At 44.0% G+C, this 10678-nt stretch overlaps 1 protein-coding gene across 1 annotated transcript in view; it reads right to left on the bottom strand.

Moving 5' to 3' along the window:
- The window catches only part of mdm2 (MDM2 proto-oncogene), a 387699-nt gene that overhangs the window by 178285 nt on the left and 198736 nt on the right, over positions 1–10678 (bottom strand). The gene's annotated exons all lie outside the window — the stretch shown is intronic.

Genomic DNA, 10678 nt, shown 5'->3' with positions numbered 1-10678 from the left:
AAACCTAATCTTGACCCTAGTGTATTGAAAAACTATGAGCCGATATCAAATCTATCATTTTGCTCTAAAATGATGGAAAAGGTGGTGTCACGGCAGCTCGTGGACTATCTTACTGAGAATAATCTCTTTGAGCCACTCCAATTGGTTCAAAATTATGCAGCCAGACTTTTAACAGAAGCAGAAAGTTCGACCACATTACACCCATTTTGGCGTCTCTTCACTGGCTTCCTGTGCCAGTGAGATCAGATTTTAAGCTTCTGTTACTAGCCTATACAATTGTTCACCAACTGGTACCTCCCTACTTAGCTGACCTAATTAAACCCTACGTACCGGCCCGGGCTTTGTGTTCTCAGGGTGCAGGACTACTTTGTGTCCCAAGGGTGAATAAAAAGTCTGTGGGTCACAGAGCGTTCTCTTATCGTGCCCCTGTTCTGTGGAATGATCTCCCTGCATCAGTAAAACAGTCAGATTCTGTGCAGACTTTCAAGTCCAGACTTAAGACGCACTTATTTTCCCTTTCGTATGGCTAGCATACTGGCATAGTATGTTGCTATGTGTTGTGTGGGCCGCTGAAGAGGAGGTACTGCTGGCCCACCACCAGAGGGCGACCTGCCTGAAGTGCGGGCTTCAGGCACGTGAGGGCGCCGGAGCACCGGGAGTGGCAGCTGTCACTCATCAACAACGCCAGCTGTCACTCATCACCATCATCCACACCTCCATAAGAGCCGGGCAGCATCTTCACCTCACTGCCGAGAAATCGTCTACCGACAAGTAAACGTCTCAGCCTTTTGGTGTCATACAGCGGTAACGTTTTTACTTCTGTGCTGACTGACATAATTCTGAGTTTGCAGACTCTGTTTAAGTGTGACTTCAGGATCTGTACAAGCTCCGTGTGCATTGTGATTGAGAGGTGGAGGTGCTTTCCACCTTTATGTTGAACTGTTTGCTGGGTGTTCACGCACCCACCATCACCTGTCTGTTCTTCCTGCCAGCAGTACCCGATCTGACAGCCGGAGGCAGTGGCCACCTGGGGACCCAGTGCTTGGTGGCTCCAGGACTGCTTCAGGTCCTGTGGAGTGGAAGGAGTGTGGGATCCGGCTCTTTTCTGGACAGGCGTCTCCTATCCTCGAGCCTGCTCACACATCACCGTAACTTATTTGACTGTTGATCTCAATTGTGTTGTCTGTTGTGCACATTAACAACATTAAATTGTTATATTTGGCTTATTCCATTGTCCATTCATTTGCGCCCCCTGTTGTGGGTCCGTGTTCCTACACTTTTCACAACACTATGCTTTTTATCCTTTTAAATTAATTTTATTAGTAAACGGAGCGTGCCACGGCATCAACTTTATCTAAAGTTTGGGTCTTTTAGTGAAGTTTAGGGCTAGTGGCCGGCGATCACCTTAGTATTTCTTCTGTTTTTCTTGTTGCTTAATGCTGACAAATTATACTGCATTTGTTGTCTTTTTGATGCCTGATTCTGTTTTTTTTTTTTTTTTTTTTCTTCTCTGTTTGAGGTGCAGCTCCATCCAGAGATGGTAGTGGTCTCTTCTTCTGCAACCCTCCCGTCCTGTACACCAGCATGGGCAACCAAAATTTCCTGTATATTTGTATTATCAAGTGTGTCTGCAGCATCCAACCTTGGATTATGCTTTATTCTGGATTAATTTGACCCTCAACAAGATTTTCTTGCTAATCAACTTCCAATTCAAGGGTAAGATATGCAATTTATTATTTTTCTGACTCTGTTGTAAATTTGCACACTTTTCTGCCAAATATGTTTGATCTATGATCGAAATGTAATTGTGCCCACTGCAAAAACTTTTGAAATATGACAGAAAAGAGTAAAACCAGAAGTGTCTATCACAGCCTTTTGTAGTGTCTGATTTAACAGGTGCACGTCAGCCTGCTTCCCATGTCTGAGCACGGTTTGAACCAAATAAACGGTCGGTCTTTTAATCATGGAAATGACTCCAGACCCACATGTGAGGGGTTTTTAATGGAAATACATTGTTGTGGAATTTCAATTTATTTTAATCTGTATAGCACCAAATCACAACAAGGTTGCATCAGGGTGCTTCACAACAGAGCCTTGAGGCAGGAACAGGACAATTTGTCCAATGTGAGCAAAAAATCTGTTGTACAAAATCCATTATACAACCCCTGGCAAAAATGATGGAATCACCGGCCTCGGAGGATGTTCATTCAGTTGTTTCATTTTGTAGAAAAAAAGCAGATCACAGACATGACACAAAACTAAAGTCATTTCAAATGGCAACTTTCTGGCTTTAAGAAACACTATAAGAAAAAAAGATTGTGGCAGTCAGTAACGGTTACTTTTTTAGACCAAACAGAGGAAAAAAATATGGAATCACTCAATTCTGAGGAAAAAATGATGGAATCACCCTGTAAATTTTCATCCCCCAAATTAACACCTGCATCAAATCAGATCTGCTCATTGACATTGACCCTATGTGTCTTTTTGCAAGGAATGTTTTTGCTCTATGGCAAGATGCATTATCATTTTGAAAAATGATTTCATCATCCCCAAACATCCTTTCAATTGTCCAAAATATCAACATAAACGTGTGCATTTATTGATGATGTAATGACAGCCATCTCCCCAGTGCCTTTACCTGACATGCAGCCCCATATCATCAATGACTGTGGAAATTGACATGTTCTCTTCAGGCAGTCATCTTTATAAATCTAATTGGAAAGGCACCAAACAAAAGTTCCAGCATCATCACCTTGCCCAATGCAGATTCGAGATTCATCACTGAATATGACTTTCATCCAGTCATCCACAGTCCACGATTGCTTTTCCTTAGCCCATTGTAACCTTGTTTTTTTTCTGTTTAGGTGTTAATGATGCCTTTCGTTTAGCTTTTCTGTATGTAAATCCCATTTCCTTTAGGCAGTTTCTTACAGTTCGGTCACAGACGTTGACTCCAGTTTCCTCCCATTCGTTCCTCATTTGTTTTGTTGTGCATTTTCGATTTTTGAGACATATTGCTTTAAGTTTTCTGTCTTGACGCTTTGATGTCTTCCTTGGTCTACCAGTATGTTTGCCTTTAACAACCTTCCCATGTTGTTTGTATTTGGTCCAGAGTTTAGACACAGCTGACTGTGAACAACCAACATCTTTTGCAACATTGCGTGATGATTTACCCTCTTTTAAGAGTTTGATAATCCTCTCCTTTGTTTCAATTGACATCTCTCGTGTTGGAGCCATGATTCATGTCAGTCCACTTGGTGCAACAGCTCTCCAAGGTGTGATCACTCCTTTTTAGATGCAGACTAACGAGCAGATCTGATATGATGCAGGTGTTAGTTTTGGGGATGAAAATTTACAGGGTGATTCCATAATTTTTTCCTCAGAATTGAGTGATTCCATATTTTTTTCCTCTGCTTGGTCTAAAAAAGTAACCGTTACTGACTGCCACAATCTTTTTTCTTGATTTCTTATAGTGTTTCTTAAAGCCAGAAAGTTGCCATTTGAAATGACTTTAGTTTTGTGTCATGTCTGTGATCTGCTTTTTTTTTCCTACAAAATTAAACAACTGAATGAACATCCTCCGAGGCTGGTGATTCCATAATTATTGCCAGGGGTTGTATACTGTGTTTATTACATGGAAAAGCAGTTTATACGATGATGGTTTAGGTGAGTTTTGCTGTACATGGGACTGAACAATAAATTTACCTCTCAAATCTTTGCCAATTAAGTCGTTTCCATCCCACACAGCTGACTTTATTTTCACAAATGTTTCTTCTGTTCATATCTGAGTGGAATCTGTACATCTTGAAGCCCTTGTTGTATCTATTTGTGCTTCTAAATGCACAACACCACATCATTTTCAGCGACTAAATAAATACATTTTCTGGATTTACATGCAGACACATTACCAGCAAATGCTATATTGGCTCCAAGATGGCACCAGGAGTCACTTGTCAGGTTTTGTTTTTTTGGAGGGGGGGGGCTCATTGTGTCACGACTCTCTGTATAAAGGAACTCTAGTTTTCATCCGTGCACTTGGAGCAGTGAGTCTGCAGGTTTGACCACAGGTGGAAGCACCTTATGCTGAATAAACAATGTTCAGCACAAAGTGGCTCAAAGTGAAGTTGGAAAGAAGAGTTGAAGAGTGTCAACACTATGGCATTCTGGGAAACACTTTAGAGATTCAGATCTTCAGGTGTTATTCACTTAAAAGGTTTCTGCTCATTAACTGTTGTGCTCCTTCTTGGTTTTACAACAGAACGGTACCTTTTGTATCGATACAAAATGGAACTAACACACACACACACCTGTTAATGATCAATAAATTTGCTTTATGGGCAAACTTTTAGAACCGCCAGTTTGTAAAAAGACACACCTTCAATTAGTCGTCGTTTTCTGGACTCAAAACCTGCAGACTCTGGTTCTCAGGTGTAGAACCATCACCTCACAGGGTGTCACTGTTTCTGTTCCAGCCTCGCTGTTGTGTTTGCATCAACGGAGGCTATTTAAAGTTGGTGGAAGGCCTCAGGACCTTCTCAAACCTTATGACCAGGTAGGTGTTCTGCTCGTTCAGAACATCAACACAAACAGAACCGCAGTAATGAGAATGTGTTTTGTCAGTAACTATAACAGATTATACATGGACGAGCAGAATCAACACATATGGCGAAACGTCAGTGAAGCGCTGCTCAGCGATCCCAAGCAGAAACTGGACATAAGAACAAGATGAACTGGTAACGCACAGTGATTAGTCACACACTGAGTTGACAGTTTTTTTTCTGTGCAATAATACTTGTACACTCACGAAAAACATCACTTGAACACTCATACAATATTATGAAACATTCTTTCTGCTTGTACGAGGTCTGTGAGAAAAGTATCCGACCTTATTTTTTTCAAAAACCATATGGATTTGAATCACGTGTGATTACATCAGACAAGCTTGAACCTTCGTGCACATACGTGAGTTTTTTCACGCCTGTCAGTTGCATCATTCGCCTGTGAGCAGGCTTTGAGTGAGGAGTGGTTCACCCTCTTGTCGTTTTTTTCATTGTTTAGGAATGGCTCAGAGACTGCCGCTTTGCTTCATCAAAATTTTTTCAGAAACTGTGAGGCACATCCAAGTGGACACCATTAGAGAAATTCAGATGGTTTTTGGTGAAAATTTTATGGGCTTCAAAGAGATTACGGAGTGTTACTGTCACTTTAAGGACGGCCCAGAATGTTGGTCCACTCCTCTTCAATGGCTGTGCGAAGTTGCTGGATATTGCCAGAAACTGGTACACGCTGTCGTATACGCCGGTCCAGAGCATCCCAAACATGCGCAATGGGTGACATGTCTGGTGAGTATGCCGGCCATGCAAGAACTGGGACATTTTCAGCTTCCAAGAATTGTGTACAGATCCTTCCAACATGGGGCCGTGCATTATCCTGCTGCAACATGAGGTGATGTTCTTGGATGTATGGCACAACAATGGGCCTCAGGATCTCGTCACGGTATCTCTGTGCATTCAAAATGCCATCAATAAAATGCACCTGTGTTCTTCGTCATAACAGATGCCTGCCCATACCATAACCCCACCGCCACCATGGGCCACTCGATCCACAACACTGACATCAGAAAACCGCTCACCCACACGACGCCACACGCTGTCTGCCATCTGCCCTGGACAGTGCGAACCGGGATTCATCCGTGAAAAGAACACCTCTCCAACGTGCCAAACGCCAGCGAATGTGAGCATTTGCCCACTCAAGTCGGTTACGACAATGGAGTCAGGTCGAGACCCCGATGAGGACGACGAGCATGCAGATGAGCTTCCCTGAGACGGTTTCTGACAGTTTGTGCAGAAATTCTTTGGTTATGCATCCGATTGTTTCAGCAGCTGTCTGAGTGGCTGGTCTCAGACGATCTTGGAGGTGAACATGCTGGATGTGGAGGTCCTGGGCTGGTGTGCTTACACGTGGTCTGCAGTTGTGAGGCTGGTTGGATGTACTGCCAAATTCTCTGAAACTCCTTTGGAGACGGCTTATGGTAGAGAAATGAACATTCAATACACGAGCAACAGCTCTGGTTGACATTCCTGCTATCAGCATGCCAATTGCACGCTCCCTCAAATCTTGCGACATCTGTGGCATTGTGCTGTGTGATAAAACTGCACCTTTCAGAGTGGCCTTTTATTGTGGACAGTCTAAGGCACACCTGTGCACTAATCATGGTGTCTAATCAGCATCTTGATATGGCACACCTGTGAGGTGGGATGGATTATCGCAGCAAAGAAGTGCTCACTATCACAGATTTAGACTGGTTTGTGAACAATATTTGAGGGAAATGGTGATACTGTGTATGTGGAAAAAGTTTTAGATCTTTGAGTTCATCTCATACAAAATGGGAGCAAAACCAAAAGTGTTGCGTTTATATTTTTGTTGAGTGTGTGTGTGTGTGTGTGTGTGTATATATATATATATATATATATATATATATATATATATATATACACACACACTATATATGAGTTCTGAGAAAAGAAACCGACCTTTTTATTTTTTTTCAAAAACTATGGATTTGAATCACATGCGATTACAATCAGGCAAGCTTGAACCCTCGTGCGCATGCGTGAGTTTTTTCACGCCTGTCGGTTACGTCATTCGCCTGTGAGCAGGCTTTGAGTGAGGAGTGGTCCAGCCCTCTCGTCGATTTTTCATTGCCACGAAATGGCGGAATGATTTGGGCTTTTTTTCCATCAGAATTTTTTCAGAAACTGTTAGAGAGACAAGCAGCTGGAAACCATTCAAAAAATTTTGATGGCTTTCGGTGAAAATGTTACGGGGTTGGTAGAGAATAAGGAGTGTTACTGTCGCTTTAAGGACGGCCCCCAACGACTGGTGGTGCGCCGCGCTCCGAAGCCGCCATCGACAGGCTGAGCGACTATTTTGTTTCTTAACGGATGGCTGTATGGATCCGTGACCATCGTGTGCAATTTCTCTGGTTATCTCAAGAGCTGGACATCAACCATATTCCGGCAGATTTCACTTTTAACAAGACATTTTGTCATGAAAAGCCGAGCGGAGGCTTCGCGCGTCACGACAGATTCGCTACTGGAATGAGACAAAACCACCTCCGTTTTGGTCTCACAGGACGGCTTTGAGATGGCGTTCAGACAGCTGTCGGTGGTTTTTCAGTCGAGTGATTATCCGAGAAATTGTGGATGTGCCTGGACATGCCGGAACATGTCCTGTGAGGCTTCATCACGGCATTGCTTTGCGATATGCGGCACCGCGTGGAATTCCTCCACAAGTCTGTCTCAATGTGCCGAAAAAGTGCTGATGTCCACGTCTTTTCACAATTCCTGTGCTAGCCAGATGACATCCCGGATAAAACACAGCGTCATTTGTCATGGAAAGAGGAGCGGAGACTTCGTGCGTTGCGGCGGTGCCACATTGCGCAAAGCAACGCCGTGATGACGCCTCACGGGACATGTTCTGGCATGTCCAGGCACATCCACAATTTCTCGGATAATCACTCGATGGAAAAACCACCGACAGCTGTCTGAACGCCATCTCAAAGCCGTCCTGTGAGACCAAAACAGAGGTTTTCTCATTCCAGCAGCGAATCCATCGTGACGTGCCAAGCCTCCGCTCGGCTTTCCATGACAAAATCTCTTGTTAAAAGTGAAATCTGCCGGAAATGGTTGATGTCCAGCTCTTGTGATAACCAGAGAAATGGCACACGATGGTCATGGATCCAGACAGCCATCCGTTTAGAAATGAAATGGTCGTTCAGCCTGTCGGTGGCGGCTTCGGAGCGCGGCGCACCACCAGTCGCTGGGGGCCGTCCTTAAAGCGACAGTAACACTCCTTATTCTCTACCAAGCCCGTAACATTTTCACCGAAAGCCATCAAAATTTTTGAATGGTTTCCAGCTGCTTGTCTCTAACAATTTCTGAAAAAATTCTGCTGGAAAAAAAAAGCCCAAATCATTCCGCCATTTCCTGGCAATGAAAAATCGACAAGAGGGCTGGACCACTCCTCACTCAAAGCCTGCTCACAGGCGAATGACGTAACCGACAGGCGTGAAAAAACTCACGCATGTGCACGAGGGTTCAAGCTTGCCTGATTGTAATCGCATGTGATTCAAATCCATATAGTTTTTGAAAAAAATAAAAAGGTCGGTTTCTTTTCTCAGAACTCATATATAGTGTGTGTGGTTGTGTATATATACACACACACGTATATACATACACACGTGTGTGTGTTTGTGTGTGTATATATATATATATATATATATATACACAACAAAAATATAAACGCAACACTTTTGGTTTTGCTCCCATTTTGTATGAGATGAACTCAAAGATCTAAAACTTTTTCCACATACACAATATCACCATTTCCCTCAAATATTGTTCACAAACCAGTCTAAATCTGTGATGGTGAGCACTGCTCCTTTGCTGAGATAATCCATCCCACCTCACAGGTGTGCCATACCAAGATGCTGATTAGACACCATGATTAGTGCACAGGTGTGCCTTAGACTGTCCACAATAAAAGGCCACTCTGAAAGGTGCAGTTTTATCACACAGCACAATGCCACAGATGTCGCAAGATTTGAGGGAGCGTGCAATTGGCATGCTGACAGCAGGAATGTCAACCAGAGCTGTTGCTCGTGTATTGAATGTTCATTTCTCTACCATAAGCCGTCTCCAAAGGAGTTTCAGAGAATTTGGCAGTACATCCATCCAGCCTCACAACTGCAGACCACGTGTAACCACACCAGCCCAGGACCTCCACATCCAGCATGTTCACCTCCAAGATCGTCTGAGACCAGCCACTCGGACAGCTGCTGAAACAATCGGATGCATAACCAAAGAATTTCTGCACAAACTGTCAGAAACCGTCTCAGGGAAGCTCATCTGCATGCTCGTCGTCCTCATCGGGGTCTCGACCTGACTCCATTGTCATAACCGACTTGAGTGGGCAAACGCTCACATTCGCTGGCGTTTGGCACGTTGGAGAGGTGTTCTCTTCACGAATGAATCCCGGTTCACACTGTCCAGGGCAGATGGCAGACAGCGTGTGTGGCATCGTGTGGGTGAGCGGTTTTCTGATGTCAATGTGGTGGATCGAGTGGCCCATGGTGGCGGTGGGGTTATGGTATGGGCAGGCGTCTGTTATGGACGAAGAACACAGGTGCATTTTATTGATGGCATTTTGAATGCACAGAGATACTGTGATGAGATCCTGAGGCCCATTGTTGTGCCATACATCCAAGAACATCACCTCATGTTGCAGCAGGATAATGCACGGCCCCATGTTGCAAGGATCTGTACACAATTCTTGGAAGCTGAAAATGTCCCAGTTCTTGCATGGCCGGCATACTCACCGGACATGTCACCCATTGAGCATGTTTGGGATGCTCTGGACCGGCGTATACGACAGCGTGTACCAGTTTCTGTCAATATCCAGCAACTTCGCACAGCCATTGAAGAGGAGTGGACCAACATTCCACAGGCCACAATTGACAACCTGATCAACTCTATGTGAAGGAGATGTGTTGCACTGCATGAGGCAAATGGTGGTCACACCAGATACTGACTGGTACCCCCCCAATAAAACAAAACTGCACCTTTCAGAGTGGCCTTTTATTGTGGGCAGTCTAAGGCACACCTGTGCACTAATCATGGTGTCTAATCAGCATCTTGATATGGCACACCTGTGAGGTGGGATGGATTATCTCAGCAAAGGAGAAGTGCTCACTATCAGAGATTTAGACTGGTTTGTGAACAATATTTGAGGGAAATGGTGATATTGTGTATGTGGAAAAAGTTTTAGATCTTTGTGTTCATCTCATACAAAATAGAATAGAAATAGAATAGAAAGCCTTTATTGTCATTATACACAGCAAACACAGTCTGCATAGTACAACGAGATTAGGGGGGCTGCTCCTTAAAAAGTGCATGCAGTGCAATACCAGACAATATAACATGAATAAACAACAATATCACATAAGGAAACACGTGAAGTCCTTTGCTTAAAAGTGTAACATGTGGACAGTGTAAACAGTGTAGCAATTGAGAGAGTGCAAAAGGAAATGTAAAACTGTATGACAACTATAGGCGATATAATAAACAATGGAACAACTGAAAAATGTGCAAAAGTCCTGTGCTACAAATGAGATAGATATGGTGCGACTCAGTACCTAATATAGTCCGTTTTTAGTGCAGATTATTGTTCAACATGGTGATGGTTTTGGGGAAGAAACTGTCTCTGAGTCTATTTGTCCTGGCCTGTATGGACCTGTAGCGCCTGCCAGAGGGCAACAGGTTGAAGAGGTGAAAGCTGGGGTGTGTATTGTCCTTGAGAACGTTCTTGGCCCTACTAAGACAGCGGGAGGTGTAGATGGTGGAAATGGGGGGCAGAGGACAGCCAATGATTTTTTGGGCAGTGTTTGCTACCCTCTGCAGTCTCTTCCTGTCAGCTTCAGTGCAGCTGGAGTGCCACACTGACACTGCGTAGGTCAGCAGGCTCTCTATAGTGGAGCGATAGAAGGTCACCAGCAGGGGTGTGCTTAATTGCTCTTTCCTAAGCACCCTCAAGAAGTGTAGTCGCTGCTGGGCCTTCTTGACCAGTGCTGCGGTGTTGACTGACCAGGAGAGGTCAGCAGAGATGTGAACCCCTAGGA

This window comes from Thalassophryne amazonica, chromosome 22 (assembly GCF_902500255.1).
Source record: "Thalassophryne amazonica chromosome 22, fThaAma1.1, whole genome shotgun sequence".
NCBI lineage: Eukaryota > Metazoa > Chordata > Actinopteri > Batrachoidiformes > Batrachoididae > Thalassophryne > Thalassophryne amazonica.
Note: the sequence above shows the minus strand (reverse complement) of the source record. Positions and strands in the feature narration are given on the sequence as shown.